Genomic DNA, 19788 nt, shown 5'->3' on the forward strand with positions numbered 1-19788 from the left:
CATAACCAAGTGGGATTTATTTCCAGGTATGCAAAGCTAGTTCAACATTTGAAAATCAATGTTATCTATCACATCAACAGACTAAAAATGAAAAATTACATGATTATATCAATAGATGCAGAAAAGCATTTGACAAAATCTAATATACATTCATAATAAAAACTCTCAGTAAACTAGGAGTAGAGAACTTTCTCAACTTGATAAAGATTAGCTACAGAAAACCTACAGCTACCGTCATATTTAATGGTGAGAAACTTGAAGCTTTCCCATTAAGATCAGGTACAAGGCAAGAATTTTTCTCCTCACTATTGTTTTTCAACACAACATTCTACTAGAAGTCCTTGCTAATGCAATAAGGCAAGAAAAGGAAATGAAAGGCATAAAGATTGGGAAGGAAGGCATATATCTTTCTTGGCAGATAACATGATCGTCTATGTAGAAAATCTGAAATAAAAAAATAATTCCTGGGACCAATATACAAAAGTTAATTGCTTTATATATAGCAACAATAAACAAGTGGAATTTGAAATTAAAAACACAACACTATTTACATTAGAACACCCCAAATGAAATACTTAGGTGTAAATATAACTATATATATAAATATATACATATATATGTGTGTGTGTATATACATATATATATATATATATGATCTGTTTGAAGAAAACCACAAAATACTAATGAACAAGTAAAAGAATAATGAAATAAATGGAAAGATTTTCTATGTTCATGAATATGAAGACTCAATATTGTCAAGATGTCAGGTCTTCCCAATTTGATTTATACACAGTCTCGGTTTTCGAAGGTTTCCGATGATGAACATTTTGGTTTACAAATGCCGTAAATCCGGAAGTAAATGCTTCAGTTTTGAACATGCTGCAGAAGTCAAATATGCCACACGGCTTCTGCTGAGTGCAAGATCCTAAGGCCTAGCCGTCGGCTGTTGATCCCTCGGTTTTTTAACGTTTCAGAACTTGACCAGTCTTCCGGAACAGATTACATTAAAAAACCGAAGTACCACTGTATTCAATGCATTCCCAATCAAAATCCTAGCAAGTTATTTTATGGATATTGACAAACTGATTCTAAAATGTACATGTAGAGGTAAAAGACGCAGACTAGCCAACACAGTATTGAATGAGGACAAAGTTGGAGGACTGACACCATCTGAGTTCAAGACTTACTATAAAGCTACAGTAATCAAGACAGTGTGGTAATGGCAAAAGAATAAATAGATCAATAGAACAGAATAGAGATCTTAAAAACCAACCCCCATAGTCAAATGCCAAAAAAAGAAAGGCAATATTATGGAGCAAAGGTAATCTTTTCAACAAGTGATTCTGAAACAATTGAACATCCACATGTAATAAAAAGGATCTAGACACAACTTTACTAAAAAATTAAGCCAAAATATATCAAAGACCTAATATAAAATGCAAAACTATAAAATTCCTAGAAGATAACATAAGAGAAAACCTAGATGGCCTTAGGTATTGTGATGCCTTTTTAGATACAACACCAAAAACATGATCCACAAGAAAATAATTGACAAGCTGAACTTTATTAAAATTAAAACTTCTACTCTGTGAAATGCAATACCATGAAAATTATAAGACAAGCCACAGGTTGGGAGCAATTATTTGCAACACACATCTGATAAAAGACTATTATCTAAAATATACAAAAAATTTCTAAGACTCAACAATAAGAAAACAAACAACCCAATTAAAAAATGGGCCAAAGACCTTACCAAACACCTCACCAAAGAAGATATAAGATGGCAACTGAGTATATGAAAAGATGTTCCATATAATATGTCATCAGGGAAATGCAAATTAAAACAATGAGATACCACTACACACCTACTAGAATGACTGAAATCTGAAAGACTGACACCACCAAATGTTGGCAAGGGTGTGGAGAAACAGGAACTCTATACATGGCTGGTGGGAATGCAAAGTGGTACTGCTACTTTGGAAAACAGTTTGGTGGTTTCTAAAAAAACTAAACATACTCTTACCATATGATCCAGCAATAATGCTTCTTGGTATTTACCCAAAGGAATGAATAACTTATGTCCACCAAAAAACCTTACATATGGATGTTTATAGACCTTTGTTCTTAATAGCTCAAAACTTGCAAGCAACTAATACATCCTTCAATGAATAGATAAGTAAACTGGTACGTTCAGATAATAAAATACTATTCAGGGCAAAAAAAAAAAAAAAGCTACCAAGTCATGAAAATACATGGAGGAACCTTAAATGCATATTGATAAGTGAAAGAAGCCAATCTTAAAAGGTTACCTATTGCATGATTTTAACTATATAACATTCTTGAAAAAGTGAAACTATGGAGACAAAAAAATCAGTGGTTGCCAAAGGTAGGGTGGAGGGAAGAGATGAACAGGTAGAGCAAAGAAAATGAAGGCAGTGAAATATTTTGTATGATATTATAATGGTGAATATATGTCATTATATCTTTGTCTAAAACCATTGAATGTACAACACCAAGAGTGAACCCTTAGGTAAACTATGGACCTTAGGTGATTATGATGTGTCAATACAGGTTCATCCATAGTAAAAAAAAATTTTAACATTTTGGTTGGGGGATGTTAATAATGGGGGAGACTATGCATTTGTGGAGGCAGGAGGCATATGAGAAATCTCTGTACCTTCCTCTCAATTTTTTTATAAACTTAAAACTAGTCTAAAAATAAATTATTTAAAAAGAAAAAATTTCATTCACATTATCATCAAAAAGAATAAAATACTTAGAAATAAATTTAACAAAATAAATGCAAGAATTTTATACTAAAACTATAAAATATTGCTGGGAGAAATTAAGTATCTATATACGTGCAGAGACATTCCTTGTTCATATAGGTAAGATGGAACTTATCCTTCAATCGATATATAAATGGTGTGATTGTAAATTGGTGCAGCCACTGTGGAAACACTATGGAGGTTCATCAGAAAATTAAGAATAGAACTACCATATGATCCAGCTATTCCACTTCTGGGTATTTATTCAAAGAATATGAAAACTGTAGTCATGTACTGCTTAACAATGAAAATCTGTTCTGAGAAATATATCACTAAAAAATGATACTAGACTACCTTCTTACACAATATACAAGAATAAACTCAAAATGGATCAAAGATTTAAATGTAAGACTTGAAACCATAAAACTCCTAGAAGAAAACATAACCAGTAAAATCTCTTACATTTCTCTTAGTAATATTTTTTCTGATATATCTACTCAGACAAGGCAAACAAAAGAAAAAAGTAAACAAATGGGACTACATCAAACTGAAAAGGTTTTGCACAGAAAAGAAAACCATCAACAAAATGAAAACACTGCCTACTGAATGGAAGAAATTTGCCAATGATATATCCAATAAGGTGTTAATATTCCAAAATTATAATAAAAAATAAAACTCATGCAAGTTAACACCAAAAAAAGAAACAACTCAATTAAAAAATGGGTAAAGGACCCGAATACACACTTCTCCAAAAAAGGACATACTGATGGCCAATAGAAAAATGAACAGATGCTCACTAATCATCAGGGAAAAGCAAATTAAAACCACAGTGAAACAAAAGGAAGACAATCCAATTTAAAAATGGGCAAAAGACCTAAATAGACAATTCTCCAAAGAAGACATACAGATAGCCAAGGGACAGATGAAAAAATGCTCAAAGTAATTAATCATCAGATAGATGCAAGTTAAAACCACAATGAGCCTGGCCGGGAGTGGCTCAGCGATTGAGCATCAACCTGGGATCCAGGTGATTGGGGTTCGATTCCCGGTCAGGGCACATGCCCGGGTTGCAGGCTCGATCAATGGCTCTCTCATCATTGATGTTTCTATTTCTCTCTTTCCCTCTCCTTTCCTCTCTCTGAAATCAATAAAGATATATTTTAAAAAAAGAAAAAATAAAACCACAATGAGGTATCACTTCACACCTATCAGAATGGCTACCAACAAAATGAACGACAAATGCTGGTGAGGATGTGGAGAAAAGGGAAACCTAGTACACTGTTGGTGGGAATGCAGACTGGTGCAGCCACTATGGAAAACAGCATGGAGGTTCCTCAAAAAATTAAAAATGGAGCTGCCTTTTGACCCAGTGATCCCACTTCTAGGAATATATCCTAAGAATCCTGAAACACCAATCAGGAAGAACGTATGCACCTCTATGTTCATAGCAGTACAATTTACAATAGCTAAGAAAAGCAGCACAATTTACAATAGCTAAGATCTGGAAACAGCCCAAGTGCCCATCAGTAGATGAGTGGATAAAAAAGGTGTGGGACATTTATACTATGGAATACTATGCAGCTATAAAAAAGAAGGATCTCTTATCCTTTGGGACAGCATGGACGGAACTGGAGAGTATTATGCTAAGTTAAATAAGCCAAGCAGAGAAAGACAAGTACCATATGATCTCACTCATATGTGGAATGTAATAAACAAAATAAACTAATGAGCAAAATAGATCCAGAGAAATAGAAGCATGGAACAGACTGAGGGATCTTGGAAAGAAGGTGGGGATGGGGGAGTGGGTGGGGAGAGATTAATCAAAGAATTTTTATGTTTATAAGCATAACCCCTGGACACAGACATTGGCATGGGGAAGGCCTGGGGGTGGGGTGGCTGTGGGGTGAAGGGGATCAATGGGGGGAAAAGAGGACATTTGTAATACTTTCAACAATAAAGATAAAAATATAAAAGAAAAGAAAAAGAAAACACATTATAAATATTTATCTAATTGAAAAAGCCAATTGTTAGGAAAGAAGGTGCATTTGCATTAAAAAAGGCAACTTGCTTCATAAAAGTAAATAAATAAGTAAAGAAAACCACAGTGAGATATCACCTCACACCTGTCAGAATGGCTGCCATCAATAAACAACAAGTGCTGGTGAAAATGTGGAGAAAAAGGAACCCTAGTACACTGCTGGTGGGAATGCAGACTGGTGCAACCACTATGGAAAAACTGTATGGAGTTTCCTCAAAAAATTAAATTTGGAACTGCCATTTGACCCTGTGATCCCACTTCTTGGAATCTATCATAAGAAACCCAAAACACCAATCAGAAAGAACAAACACACCCCTGTGTTCATAGCAGCACAGTTTACAATAGCTAAGATCTGTAAACAGCCCAAATGCTCATCAGTAGATGAGTGGATTAAAAAAGCTGTGGTACATTTATACCATGGAATACTATGCAGCTGTGAGAAAGAGGGATCTTTTGCCCTTTGGGACAGCATGGAGGGACCTGGAGAGTATTATGCTAAGTGAAATAAGCCAGTCAGAGAAAGACAAGTATCACATGATCTCACTTATATATGGAAGCTAATGAACAAAAAAAACCTGATGAACAAAACAGATATAGAGACATTGAAACCTACAGCAGATGGAAGTATTTCAGAGGGAAAGGGGGGAGGGTGTGAAGAGATTAATCAAAAAACTTATATGCATATATGCATAGCTCATGAACAAATGATAGTGTGGGGAAGGCCTGGGGTGGGGGCAGGAGAGGGTTGGAGGGTGCCAGTGAAGGGGAAGGAGAGATATCTGTAATACTTTCAACAATAAAGATTAATCCTATTTAAAAAATGAAATTTAATTTTAAAAAGAAGTACAAGTTGCCAGTTATAAAAATAGTCATGGGCATAGGGGAATATAGTCAATAATATTGTAAAAACTATGTATGATGTCAGGTGGGTACTAGACTTATTGGGGATTACCTTGTAAGTTATATAAGTGTCTAACCACTATGCTGTACATATGAAACTAATATAATATTGTTTTTCAACTGTAATTTAAAAATTAAAAAATCTAAAAAAGGACTGTGTCATTAGGTGATTTCATTGTTGTGTGATCATCATAGAGTATACTTACAAAAACCTAGATGGTATAGCCTACTATACACCTAGGCTATATTGTGCAGTCTATTGCTCCTAGGCTACAAGCCTTTCCAGTATGTTGTTGTACAAAACAACACAAGATTAAATCAAGCACAATCAAGAGTTGCAGTAAACATGACATGTATGAGGCTGCTGCAGCTTAACACGGTATACTAATTTACAGCAAACTTTTTTCATAAGTAAAAAAAATACACTCTAAAATAATGATAAAAGTATAATGTAGTAAATATGTAAACCAGTTGCATAATTGTTTTAATCAATATTATGTACTGTGCATAATTCTATGCGCTATACTTTTATATGACTGACAGTATTGTATTTTTTTATACCAGCATCACCCTAAAAATGTGAATAATGCATTGCACTACGATATTACAATGGCTATAATGTCACTAGGAATTTTATAGCTTTATTACAATTTCATGAGACCACCCTCGAATGTGCAGTTTATTGTTGACTGAAATGCTGTTGTGTTGTGCATGACTGCAATTGGGAAACATATATTCACCCCCACTTTCACTGCAGCATTATTTACAATAGCCAAGATATGAAAGCAATTTATGTGTCCACTGACTGATGAATGGATACCGAATATGTAGTATATATTCATGCATATATTCAGCCTTAAGAAGATGAAATACTGTCATCTGCAACAACATGGATGGACCTTGAGGGTATTATGCTAAGTGAAATAAGTCAGACAGAAAAGGCCAAAAATCATATAATTTCAATTATATGTGGACTATAGAAGAAAAAAGAAAAAGAAACAAACTCATAGATACAGACAACAGATTTGTGGTTATCAGTTGGAATGGGATATGGGGAGAAGGCAAAATGGGTACAGGTGGTCAAATGTATAGTGATGGATAGAAACTAGACTTTGGTGGTGGTCATGCTGTAGTGTATACAGATATTAAATTACAATGATGTATACCAGAAACAATATTATAAACCAATGCTACCTCAATAAAAAACCCCAAAATTAAAAGACAAGCCACAGCCTGAGGAAAATATTTTTAAATCATATACCTGATAAAGAACTTGTATCCAGAGTATATAAAGAACCCTTATATTTCAATAATTAAAATGAAAACAACCTAATTGAAAGATGTGCAAAATATTTGTCATTTCTCAAAAAAAAAACATATTAAAATGGCCAAAAAAAAGCAGATGAAAAGATGTTCAATATCATTAATGATTAGGGAAATGCAAATCCAAACCACAATCAGATATTATTTCACACCCACAAGGGTAGGTATAATTTCTTTTTAAAGAGAAAAATAAGTGTAAGTGAGGGTGTGGGAGAAATGAGAACTTTCATGCCTTGCTGGTAGCGCATGTAAAAATATAAATGCGAAATGGTGCAGATCCTTTGGAAAACAATTTGGGAAAAGATTAAAAAATAGTTACAGTATGGCCCAGTAATTCAACTCCTCAGTATATATTCAAAAGAACTGAATATGGGTGCTCAAACAAAAATTTGCACACAAATGCTCATAGCAGCACTTACAGTAGCCCAAAAATTGAAAAAATCCCAAATACCATCAACTGATGAATGGAAAAACAAATGTAATCAGTGAGACATTATTCACCCATTAAAAGTAATGAAGTACTGATACATGTTACAACATGGATTTATCTTAAAAACACCATAATGAGTAAAATAAACAATTCACAAAAGACCACATATTATATGAGTCCATTTATATAAAATGTTCAGAATAGGCAAATCCATAGGCACAGAAAGCAGATTAATGGTTGCCAGTGGCTGGGAGTGGTAATGGGAATTAACTGCAAATGGATAAAAGAGAGATGTCATTGAGGTGATGGAATTGTCTAAAACTGGACTGTAGTGATGGTTGCACCACTCAACAAATTTACTAAAAATCATTGGCATGTACACTTAAAATGAGTCAATTCTATGCTATGTAAATTATATCCGAATACACAATTTGAAAAATACCCCAGAAAGCAGAGGAAAAAGAGTTTGTCTCTTAGACAGTATATTAGGAATAATACAGAGCTCATTAGGCTGTTGTATGCTGTTGCTGCTGCTACTGTGGTAATGGTAGGAGTGGTAGTTTTCCCATGAAGGTTGAGGGTCCAGCAATGATTTGAGTTTTCTAAAATAAAAATTTTAAAATCACTAAATGCCCTGGCCAGTGTGGCTCAGTTGGTTAAGTGTCCTCCCATGCACCAGGAGGTCTCTGGTTCCAGGACTGGTCAGGGTACATGCCTGGGTTACAAACTCCATCCCCATTAGGGGGCATGCAGGAGGTAGCTGATCCATGTTTCTCTCTCTCCCTCTCCGTTCTTCTTTCTCTAAAATCAATAAAAACATATTTTTAAAAGACACTTAAAAAGGATGATTCTGGCTTGAAATTTGGAGTAGCAGTGGGAGGGGCAAACAGAAGTGGATGGGTTTTAAAAATATCCAGAAGGCAGAAGTGACAAGACTTTGTACTGATTAGATACAGGGATTGGGGAAGAGTGGGGGTGCCTCAGACTCAGCATGCTTAAAGTTGAATTCCTGTTGTCCTCCAAAACATATTGTCCCTCTGTGCTGCCAATCTCGGTGAGTGGATCAGCATCCTGGCACAGAGCAAGCATTCATTGATTGTCTTTGGAATACAAGAATGAATGAACAGAGTAAAAATATGACCAAAGCATTCACCAAGTCCTGCCAAACAGCCAGTTCTAAACTCACCCTCAAGGTTAGCTCAGCAGATGTCTATCACAATTTCCTTCTTATTTATTGGCCATTTGGGAAATCAACAGGTCCCATGCCTTGGACACCCGCCTTCATATCAGCCACTCCTTGCTTAGAACCTGCAGGTGTGGCATAGACAGGGTTTTGTCAAGAGCCTCTTATTCTGTAAATTCTTTACATGAGGTCAATGGCAGGTGCATGTACAGCCCATATCATCATGGGGGTCATTTGGTGTTGCAGAAAGAGGGTCACAAAACTGCCCAACCGGTGGATCTATGTTCACTTTGGCTCCAATCAGAAAGAGACTCTTCCTACCAAAGAGGTTTATTAATCCAGCCCCTCTCCCTCTTCCTGACAGGCAGAAAACACAGCTGCTAGAAACACAGCAGTCACTGAGTCATGTTTGGATATTTTACTGCTGTTCCCAGTATTGAGAAGTAGATACACAACTGCTTGTGATTCCTAACACAGATGTCAAAAAAGGTTGTGACCCATTCCAGTCCACACTTCCAAGATGAAGAATGAGGTGGGGCAACCAAAAGATGCCCCCAGGCTCAATCACCCCAGCAAACATTCCCTTCATCACGAACTGGTTATGAAATAAAGTATAGCCTCTTTCTGTATGGTGATAAACACATTCACCTCTCATTTTCAAGGTTACAGTGCTTTGCATAATATATTGTTGCTATTATTATTATCACGAGTTCCTTAATGCAGATGAATCAGAATGACACCACAATGTTGGTCCATGCTGTTTATAATTGTTCTTTGCCTTTAGAGTTAAGTTCACATAAGATAAATTGTATATGACTTCCACTACAGTGTTTCCTGAAAGGGCAATACCATGCTAAGAAGCCACTCTAAAAACTGCTGTATGGGAATGGATTATGGAAATATTCCTATATGTGAGAGCTCAAGGTTTTCTTTCAGCGATTGGGTATACACACTTAAGTCACCCAAGTCTTTTATGATGAGACTTGCTAAGCAGTGTATTATGTTAATTCAACACAAAACATTTTGGTCAATCATCCAGTTAAAATATTTAATAGTAAAGCATTCACAAGAGCATTCTTCAGAGTTGACATTCAACTAAGCATTGAATGAATGTTTTCAGTTTTCAAGGCAGTCACTAGTATTAAAAAGGCTTTTCAGAATTGTTTTCATTAGAGCGAGAACTTCCTTGCATAGCTTCCGCAAAGCCTTGCCCTGCCACTCCCGACTCTTGCAAGGCATCCTTGCTCAGGAGGGGCAGACAAAGGGTAAAATCTGGGCAGAGAACCTTAGTGGATATTAGAACGAAAGAAAATCAGTGCTGCAAGGTCTTGCAGACAGCCGAGTGCCACCTTCCACTTCACTGCCAAGCAAAGTGAAGCAAAAAGCGGGTAGGGATTCCCTGAAAGCTAGACACCAAATCAGTGACAGATCCAGGACTGGGAAGTCCGATCGAGTTTGAAACAATGAATACTGGGCGAAAGTCCCAAGACGATCTTGCTCCAGATCTTCCAGCATTTTTACAGTACTAGGCCCATCTGGCCCCGCGCTGATCTCGCCGCGGACTCTTTGTCGCGCAACTGGCACAAACCGTGACGACAGCCCTGCAGCAAGGCACGAGTGGCCTTTTCCTCAGCCAGAGTTAAGGTGAGTACCACCGCTGATGAGCCCAGCAGCCGGGGTGGGGGCCGCCGCCCCGCACTGCTCCAGGCCAGCTAGCAGACGCCTGAGCAAACCTCACCCATAGCACCCACCCAGGACACCCCTTCCCCGATCCACAGGGCGGGACCCACCTGTGCTGGAAGTCGCAACTCCCAATTCAGCAAAGCGGAAGGAATTGCAAGTAAGGAGAGCCTCGGGAGGCAGCCTTGCGCCGGCCCTTTGCTTTCACCTAGAAACTGTCGGCCCCACGATCGCTTCCCCCAGTCAGTTCAGGCCCAGCAGCAAGCATGGAGGCCCCGCCCCACTCCTTCCGGGAGTGCAGGGTGCGCTGCAGGGTGGACTCCTCGCGCGCCTGGGACTTGGCCCGCTGCAGAGGCTTAGCAGAGCTTCTGATCCAGAAGGATGGGAATGGGGCTCATTAGTCTGTTTACAAGATTTCAGAGCCACAGTCGCAGAGAGAATAGGCGGGCCAGTAAAACTACACTGCATGTAAAACAGAGTGGCCTTGCTTGCCTTGTCAATGCTCCTACCAAGTCTCCCCACTACGATCCTACTTATGATGGCTTGTCAAGGTTTGCTAGAACTAAAATTCATTCAGTATCTTTCCACCACTTTCTTGAATTTACCTCACATACCACTCAATGCCGGACTCCCACCAATTCAGTTGAGCACCTTGAATTCAGGGTCCAGGTACAGTGCTAAATATAGTGAGCACTAGAAAGGTAATAACCATTAAGAATGCACATTAACAAACAATGCATGTTACAAAGAAGGACCAGAAAGTGCACTGAATTAGCATGTGGAAATCCAAGGCAGATAAAAAAAATGAGAGCAAGAACAAACAACATATATAATATATATAGACATTGGAAAATGGGAAACTGAGCAGCATTGTAGTTATTAGAGATGAAAAATATGAATCTAATGTCAAAGGGGTAATTAAGGAAACAGTTTGTAAAAGTTAGGATCAACAAAAGAAGAAAAGGCTTTCACACTTTGCCCCTACTTGTCTATTTGGAAAACTGCTACTGGTTATTTTTTACTCAATTTACATGTTACTTCATCTGTGAATCCTTCCCTATATTTCTCAAATAAATTTATATTCTCACTTTCTATGGTTCCATTATACCCAATGAATCCAGTATAGGCCTCAAGTGTACGACATCATTGTAGATTATAACTTCTCTTTTTGAATGCTTGTGTTCCCCAAGTAACAAGAAGTTTTTTGAGAGCAGAAAATTTGTACTTTTAAAATTTATTTTCCAAGAGCCTAGCACAGAACCTAACATATAGTGTTTACTCAGTGAATATTTGTTGAAAATTGTATACAACCAGTGACTAAACAGAAAAAAAGCTGTAGATATGATATGAATTAATATACAGAGGAAAAACTGAATAAGGTGAGATACTAGACTCATGCAACAAACAGTAGTGAGTGCCTACTGTACGCCAAGCGCCACATTAAGCTCTGGGTGTAAGATGGTGAACAAAAACCAGATACAGTCCTCACCCTTATGGAGTTTAAAGAATAAACAGGAATTGGCCAGGCAAACAGGAAAAGGAACATTCCAGGCAGAGTGAGCAGCATAATCAAAGTTCCTATAATAGAAAGGAGTGTGACAATAGCAGTGAAAGTGATTAAGATCAATAAAGGCAAGGTGAGGTCAGCGGGGAAAGTACCCAGAAAAAGGCAAGAGGCTGCTAGATAGAGCCTGTTTAAGAGTCCAAAAAAGAAGCCAGTGTTCTTAGTAATAACGCTGGGCTAAGTGTTTTATAACAAACACTTAAGGGAGATAATATTATTATTCTTGCTTTAAGGATAGGGAAACTGGGGAATGAAGAAGTTAAGTAATTTCACCAGGATCACACAGCACTTAAATTTCAGGGATGAGATTCAAACCTAGGTAATCTGGCACCAGACCCAAGGGCAGGAACTGTAATAAAAGCACAAGTAAAAACTATAAAGAACTCTTTCACAAAATATGTTCATTGTTCCCAGATATTTAGCATCTTTGAGAAACAATACCCTAGAATTGAACATTAATGCTCTACACATAAGACTTTGGCATACACATTGGTTGGCATTGGCGCCTTTGGTAGGTGATACCATCAAGCAGCAATCTTAACATTAGGCATCACCAGCAAGCCAAAGCAGAAGAGGAAGAAAACAGTAGATGCCCTGAATGCTACTTTGCAGAGCACATATGAGAACTTGAGCAAAGGACTTCACTTCTCTGACCTTTAATTTCCTATTTCACAAATGGGTATAATAATATTTTATTACAGGATTGTGATGATTAAATGAGACAATGTGTGTAAAGTACTTAGCTGTATCTTACACCCGGTAAATGCTCAATAAGTATTAGCTGCTATGATGATTATTATTACTATTAAAATGATGCATTTTAGTGACTGAAGGAAAGGAGGCATGACCAACCAGGGAAGATGTTCAGATACAATTTGACGAACGTTACATGGGATATCAAATAAATATTGAATGGATGGTGAAACAAAGGCTTATTGCCCCCTCTTTGCATCGGTTGCATCCTTTCCCCTCATTTTTAGTTAGCACTTTCTATTTTGTGTTGTAAGTGTTTACTTATGGATTTCCCTTATTCTGACTTGTGTGTGTGTGTGAAGCAGCTAACAGTGTCTGCTACACAGCCAGAACTTAAAGAATATTCATTGAGTGAATTAATGCCCAAATAAAAATCAATAGGTACAAATGTGCTACAAAGTAAGGAGGAAAATGATAGTATATGGGTCCGTTTATGGCCTTACTGTGTTTCTAGAACACACCAGGCTTATTCCTGCTTTGCTTCCAATAATATAATCTGCTCATATATTTGTCTCCACCTGCCCTAATAACACTAGGGGCCAAAGGTTGGCAATTTTTTTCTGTAAAGGGTCAGACAGTAAATACTTCAAGCTTTGTGGGGCACATACATTCCCTGTCTGTTATTACTCAATTCTACCTTTATTGAGCAAAAGCAGCTACAGTCAACATTTAAATGAGAGTGTGGATATGTTCCAATAAAACTTTATTTACACAAACAAGCAGGAGGCAGAATTTGGCCTGTGGGCTTATAATTTGACAACCCCTGCTCTAGACCAAATTACCACCATCTCATGCATGGACTATTGTATATGAATGGTGTGTGGCAAGTGTCATTTTTAGGCAACATCTACATCTTGATTTGGTCAGTGTCTTAGTGAAGATGTCATGCTCTCTAATTCTGTTCATAACTTAAGCATTGTTGAAAAGTGATTAAAACGTGTGTTGTAATTTTTAATTTTGATTTGTCAAAATGATCCTAAAAAAAAAAAAAAAACTAATAGCATTAAAAAAGTTAAAAAATGAAGGAAGGAAAGAAAAATTAAGATTTATAATAAATTAACTTTGATTATGTAACTAAAAGTGACTCTTAGCCAGAAAATAAATATTCTGGACACGGTACAAAGTTGAATTTGGCAGAGGCTTTGGTCTATGACAATTCTACTACTTACTCTAAAGAGAAACAAATAAATGCTGAAATTTAAAAAAATCATCTAGGCAAAATTTTTCTCACCTACCAATGGACAAAAATCTGTTAAAAGCTGAAAATATATTAATTTGTGTCTGAGGACATGAGCAGCATGTGAACATTTCTGATTCTCAATGAAAATATGATTCAGCACAAACTCAGTAACATTTGGAATGATGATAATGTTGTATGTCTTGATTGTGATGTTGGCTACACACTGTATACATTTGTCAAAGCACACCGACCTGTACAGTTAAGGTTTGTACATTTAACTGTGTATAAAATATACTTTGATAAAAATTAATCTGGAAGAAAAGATATTTGGTAGCTAACAGAATCATCATGAGGCATGGAGAATCAGGCATGGGGCTGTTTCCAGGTTCAACAACCAAAAATTCACTGCACAACTGGTGTGGTGAGGAAGCCTCTTTTGATACCACAAAACACTAGATACCACTATTTATACCACTGCTACTACTGCAACAGAAACTTTACTGTAGTCAGTAATGTTGATGGCACTACTTCTATACTGGAAACTCAATCTAGCAACTATTATGGCTGCTCACAGAGAGAGCATGAATGTAAGAGCATGTGATCAAACCCTGTTACAGTCTTATTGTTAGTTTAGTTCTTCTCCTTACATTATGTGATTCTACAGATGATGTATACAGAATGTACCCCTGAAACCTATATAATTTTATTAACCAATAAATTTTTAAGAACTTATAAAAGGAAGCAATATAATTGAAATTTGGAGATGAAAAGATTTCGACACTGAAGTTCCTTGGGCAATCACTTGTGGCCAGAGTCTATAGTGGACTTATATGAAAGAAAATGAACTAATAATGATATTTGAAGAGGAAGAGACATGTAAAGTGAGTTTGGGAAAAGTAAATAGTTTTTAACCTTTATTTTAGAAGATTTATTCCATGCATGTCCTGTATTATAAATGGCTTTAAATCCATTTTGGATTTGAGTCAAGAAATGCATAAAACAACGAAAAAGTATATTCTAGTCACCAAAGCATATTAATTTTTCTCTTATTACCTATTACTTTCTTTTTAGACTTAATGCTGGTAAGGCAAAGACTCTGGAGTCTGACAAACCTAGGTTTTTGTCCTGGTCCCCTTGCATTGCCCACCTAATCCTTCTTGGATTTTCCTTTGTTTTACTACTCCCGATTTCATGAGTCTTCCCTAGATTATACATTCCCTGTTACTTATACTGTTTCTCAGAAAATGAGTTGGACTGCCATCACATGCCAACAGGAAAAATTGTCTTAAAGATTCTGGAAGCCAAGTTCCCAAATGGTATTCTGTGCACTCAGAGTCAGGTTGATGTCAGCCAAGGAGGATATCCCCTCCTTCCAGTATGGTCAAACATTTATGGTCTTCATTAGGGTATTATCAGTAGTACTGGGCCCAACTTCTCTAGTATGACTGACTTCCTGGGCAGGAGACTCAGGATTTCTGGAACTCCAGAGAAACCCAAACATTCAGGATGCTCTTCGTTTATATTCCATCGTATCCCAGAACACCTATACATCTGAGAGAGAGAGAGAGACCTCTCCAACAGAGCAGTGCAAAAGACCTCTGCACTACCCCTGTTCTGCTCATACTTTTACTACAAACTCTCAGCAGCCAAAGGTCACCCCCAAAGTGCAAGTTGGTGGTCCCCACTATAAAGTCAGCTTCTCTAGGTATAAGGACATCACATCTAGCTTTGAAGCATTTTTCTTTTCAAAAAATTATTAACGGAAAATTTCAAATCTACACCAAAGTAGAAAGAGTGTTATAATGATTCCCACATACCTTTCCCCCAGGTTCAACAATTCATGGCAAGTTTTGTTTCATTTAGGTATTCTGAAGCAAGTCTCATGCTTATATTTCATCATATCATCTGTAAATTTTCCAGTATGTAACTATAAAGTATAAGGACTTTTTTATTTGACACAACCGCAATACCGTTATCACACCAAACAATATATCCTCAATATCAACAAATATTCAGTCAGTATCTTAATTTCCAATTATCTCATACATGTGATAAATACTTTCTGTTTTTCAGTTTGTTTGATTTGACCTCAATAATGTCCAGAATTTGAAATTCATCAGTTTGTTTTTTAAATCTTTTTGAATGTAGATTTCTTCTTCATCTCTCTCTCTCTCTTTTTTTTTTTCTGTTTTACTTTTTCCTTGCCATTTGTTTGTTGAAGTATTGTTTATCTGTATTTTCCCAAAGTTTCAAGTTTGCTTATTATTTCTGGGCATGTTTTAAAATCAGATTTACTGAAATATAATTCACATACCATACAGTTTACACATTTAAAATTCAATGAATTTTAGTATATTCACAGTTGTGCATCCACCACCATAATCAAGTTTAGAACATTTTCATTACTCCCCATAAAAAACCTCACACCCCTTAATCTTCTAACCCACAACCCTGCTACTGGCAACCACTAATCCACTTTATGTCTCTATAGATTATCTCTACTGATCATTTCATATAAATCAAATTATACAATGTGCGGTCCTTTGTGACTGGACCATTTCACTTAGCCTCATGTTTTTAAGGTCACTTCATGTTGTAGCATGTATCAATACTTCATTTCTTGATATGACCGAATCATATTCTCTTGTATGAGTATGCCACATTTTGTTTATTCATTTGTCAGTTGATGGACAATTACGTTGTTTCCACTTTTTGGCTTTTGTGAATAATGCTGCTATGAAAATATGGGTACAAGTTTTTATATGGAGATATGTTCTCATTTTCTCTAATAGTGGAATTTCTGGGTCATATGGTAACACTGTTTAATCATTTGAGGATCTAGCAGACTTTTTCCCACAACAGCTCCACCATTTTACAGTCTCACTAATAATGTATGAGGGTTCCAATTTTTTCACGTCTTTACCAACAATTGTTATTATTATTTTTTAAAATTATGGCCATCCTAGTAGAGGTGAAATAGTATCACATTGTGATTTGGGTTTTCAGTTCCCTAAGTACTAATGACATTGAGATATTTTATGTGCTTTTTGGTCATTTACATATCTTTTTGGAGATTATTATCCAGAGAAAAACAAATACCATATGATCTCACTTATGTGTGGAATATAATGAACAAAAGAAGGTGATAAACAAAATAGAAACAGAAGCATGAATACGTGGATCAGACTGACAGCTGTCAGAGGGGAGGGGTGTTGGGGGGCTGGATCAAAGAAGGTGAAGGGATTAAGCAAAAAAACTCCACATATATATAATCCATAGACACGGACAACAGTGTGGTGTTAGCTACAAGGAAAGGAGGTGGGGGTAGGTAAAGGTGAGCAAAGAGGGAGGAATAGGGATGGAAAGAGACTTTGCTTGGGGTGATGGGTGCATGATGCAGGATACAGATGATGTTTTCTTGAGTTTTACACTTGAAACCTGTATGATTTTGGAACCAATGTCACCCAAATAAATTCAATAAAATAAAAATAAGTTATTGAACCTTAAAAAAATAAATAATTGGCAATAGTTGAATTAATGTATCTGGCTATGCCTTCCTAGAATCTATACAAAAATGAATACTGTAGATGTGTATGAGGTTACAGGAGTATGTTTTGTGAGTTTTAAGACATTCAATCTAAAGGTATTAAACATAAATTGACTCAAGCAGTTCATTATTGCAACTCTGAGGTTCCTGGATCTGTGGTTTGGTGTTTGCCCATAGTTTTTGAAAATTTTCAGCCATTGTTACCTTAAATATTTCTTCAGATCTTTTTTTTTACTTTCTTCTAGTCAATTAAGTGTATGTTACATCTCTTGAAATTGCCCCATAGTTCACAGGTGTTCAATTCTGAGTTATTTGAAAAAATGACAGAAAACTTCCTTTATCTGGTGAAAGAAATAAACATACAAGTACAGGAAGCACAGAGTCCCAAACAAGATGAACCCAGAGAGGCCCACACCAAGACACGTCATAATTAAAATGCCAAAGGTTAAAGACAAAGAGAGAATCTTAAAAGCAGCAAGAGAAAAGCAATTAGTTACCTATAAGGGAGTACCCGTACAACTGTCAGCTGATTTCTCAACAGAAACTTTGCAGACCAGAAGGGAGTGGCAAGAAATATTTGAAGTGATGAAGAACAAGAACCTACAACCAAGATTACTCTACTGAGCAATGCTACCATTTAGAACTGAAGATCAGATAAAGAACTTCACTGATAAGAAAAAGCTAAAGGAGTTCATCACCACCAAACCAGTACTACATGAAATGTTGAAGGGTCTTCTTGAAGAAGAACATCAAAAATACGAGCAATAAATTTACAATAAATACATATCTATCAACAATTGAATCTAAAAACCAAAATAAACTAACATGGAATCTAATGAACAAAATAAACTGATGAATAAAATAGAACCAGAGGCATGGAAACATGGAACCAACTGACGAATCTCAGAGGGAAGGGGGCAGAGATTAACCAAAGAATTTATATGCATACATGCATTACCCATAGACACAGACAACAGGGTGGTGAAGGCCTTGGGTAGGGTGGGATTCCAGTGAAGGGGGACAATGAGGGGAAAAGAGGAGAGACATCTGTAATAATCTCAACAATAAAGATTTTAATAAAAGAAAAGAAAGAAAAAAATTTTTTTCTCTCTGTGAATTTCAGTTTGGGAGGTTTCTTTGGACCTGTCTTTACATTCAGTGATTCTTTCTTTGGCAATATCCTGTCTACTGATGAGCCCATCAAAGGCATTCTTTATTTTTGTTACAGTGTTTTTGATCTCTAAAATTTCCTTTTGATATTTTGTAGAGTTCCCACTTCTCTGCTTACATTACCCATCTATTCAAGAGAATAGTGTCTACTTTTTTCATTAACGCCCTTAACATAATAACCACATCTCTTAATTCCAATTTTATTTTTCATATTTAAGCCTGACTCTGATGCTTGTTTTGTATTTTCAGCCTTTTTTTTCTTGCCTTTTAGTGTGCCTTATAAATTTTTCTGTTGAAAGCCAGGCATGATATATTGTTTAATAGTACTGAAATAAATATCTTATAGTGTGAAGTTTGTTTTAATGTGGCTAAGAGTTGGGTTGTGTTTAATGTTTGTGGTAGCTGTGTTGAAAGCTTCAGATTCCTCCAGCGTCCTTGATTTTTCTTTCCCCTTTGTCTTTCATATGCTCTAAGAATTACTCATCAGATAATGTCTGCTAATTAGGATTTTATTTTTACAGAAATAGACATACTTATACTAAAATTCATATTATAACTTATATAGAAAATAGATAATAGTCACAACAATTTTGAAGAATAAGTCCAAAGATCTTGTACTACTAGATAGAAAAAATTACTACAAAACCATAATAATCAAAACAATATAGTATTATGGCATAAATAGACAAATAAATGATGGACAAAAATAATGAATTTATGAGCAGGACCATGTATAAATGTAATCTTAATATATGACACATAGAGAATAATAAATCAAAGAGTTAAATGATTGACTGTTCAATAAAAGGTGTTAGGAAAATTAGCTGTTTATAGAAACAGACATATTTAGATCAGTAACTCACACTATTCAAAAACATTTAATAATTTAATTCCTAGTGAGTCAAACCTTAAGGAAGAAAAAACACACAACAGCATATATACAGTTGACCCTCCAACAACATGGGGCTTAGGAGTGCCGACCCTTGCACAGTAGAAAATCTGTGTGTAAATTATGATTTCAAAAACTTAACTACAGTCGTTCCTCAGTATCCATAAGGGATTGGTTCCAGGACTCCGGTGGATACCAAAATCTTCAGATGCTCAAGTCACCTATATAAAATGGTATAGCACAATATATAGTTTCTTTTTCAGATTCAAGGATTCCCAAACATGGGGTGAAAGTTCTGGGATTTTTTTTATCTCTGGTTGGTTGAACTCACAGATGCCAAACCCAGGGATATGGAGGGCTGAC

General features: G+C 36.3%; 2 protein-coding genes across 7 annotated transcripts in view; one reads left to right on the forward strand and one right to left on the reverse strand.

Moving 5' to 3' along the window:
* Positions 1-10612, reverse strand: part of LOC308550748 (histone H2A-Bbd type 2/3-like) — a 55523-nt gene extending 44911 nt beyond the window's left edge. For 3 of the 6 annotated variants that reach the window (XM_081124896.1, XM_081124895.1, XM_081124893.1), the window contains exon 1: positions 10433-10582. The gene's annotated coding sequence lies outside the window, so the exon portion shown is untranslated. Of the gene's footprint in view, positions 1-8645; positions 8768-10432 lie in introns of all 6 variants that reach the window. The other 3 variants (XR_013997957.1, XM_081124892.1, XM_081124894.1) reach the window with 3 other exon arrangements.
* The window catches only part of SPRY3 (sprouty RTK signaling antagonist 3), an 86750-nt gene continuing 76817 nt past the window's right edge, over positions 9856-19788 (forward strand). The window contains exon 1 of the mRNA XM_081124890.1: positions 9856-10286. The gene's annotated coding sequence lies outside the window, so the exon portion shown is untranslated. The remainder of the gene's footprint in view (positions 10287-19788) is intronic.

The sequence above is a fragment of the Miniopterus schreibersii genome (assembly GCF_964146895.1).
Source record: "Miniopterus schreibersii genome assembly, chromosome: X".
In the NCBI taxonomy this organism is placed as follows: domain Eukaryota; kingdom Metazoa; phylum Chordata; class Mammalia; order Chiroptera; family Miniopteridae; genus Miniopterus; species Miniopterus schreibersii.